We start from the raw sequence: 1304 nt of genomic DNA on the forward strand, positions 1-1304 counted from the left end.
CGCACACAGGAGGTGAGGTCATGTGATCAGCTGTTTGTGTGTRTTGCTAACCCACTCAGGGGCAGRGCTCTGTCCAGACAGAGACTCTCCACTGGATTGTGGAGGCTATCTCGTTAGCTTACAGCAGCAAGGGTCTCCCAGTCCCATCTGGTGTGAGAGCTCACTCCACCAGGGGTGTAGCAGCATCCTGGGCACAATTAAAGGGGTACCTGTGAGTGACATCTGTGCTGCGGCCAGCTGGTCTTCACCGCACACATTTGTTCAGTTTTACCGCTTAGATGTGACAGCCCCTTCGGTGGCTCACTCTGTGMTCTCCGCTGGGTCTGAAGTGCTGCACTAGCATGTTAATATGACCCAAGTTTGGTGCTGCTCCGCGGGGCGTATATATATGTCCCATACTTGATGTGTTGTACCGAGTGAATTGACTGAAAGGGAACGTAATGTTATGCATATAACTACTGTTCCCTGAAGGAAAGGAACGAGGTACAACACATGGTGGCCCCGCTGCACAGCTGGRCTCGGTGAAGAGCGGTTACCAAACTAAGGAGTGACTGTGATGGCAACAGTATATATATGTGCAGGCGGAGCCTGACATCTGTCGTCATCACGTCACCTGCCTAAAGACGTGATTAGAGGTGGCTTCAGCCAGGACACGCAGGGGCATGGTTTCCCATACATGATGTGTTGTACCTCGTTCCTTTCCTTCAGGGAACAGTAGTTATATGCTTAACACTACGTTTTTTTATCATCATTTCATCTTGAAGTGTAAAGATATGTACCGTCATATCCCTGCTCAGTGGTAGCTTAGCACCAGCTGGAAAAGTAGGAGGTAGACAGTGCTGTACAGCCCTTTGGGCATATTGTCTGTGCATGTTTATGTATGCATGACTACACACAACTGTTCAGTCCCCAGGTCTTTACCAATGATTTATAAATCTGACTTGGTGGTGTGGTAAAGATAAATTTATGAGGCTTTTATGTTCCTGACAAACAAGAATAACAGCGAGGGTTTGGTTCTTGATAAGATGGAAATAAATGTGCATCAATTGGACTTTTGTTTTTTAACAATAGATATATAAGAAGAAAATCGCAACAGTTAAAACAGAATTTAATGTAGAAAAAATGTTAAAAAAAACCATGCTGAATATTATTGTGTAACACTGGAAATTCAGCTGGAATTGTAAAAGTGTTTAGTAAGAGTTGTCTGAAAGGCATTACTCTTTAAAACTATTGATGGTGTGTGTGTGTGTGTGTGTGTGTGTGTGTGTGTGTGTGTGTGTGTGTGTGTGTGTGTGTGTGTGTGT

Source organism: Austrofundulus limnaeus, unplaced genomic scaffold (genome assembly GCF_001266775.1).
Source record: "Austrofundulus limnaeus strain Quisiro unplaced genomic scaffold, Austrofundulus_limnaeus-1.0 Scaffold63, whole genome shotgun sequence".
Taxonomy (NCBI): Eukaryota; Metazoa; Chordata; class Actinopteri; order Cyprinodontiformes; family Rivulidae; genus Austrofundulus; species Austrofundulus limnaeus.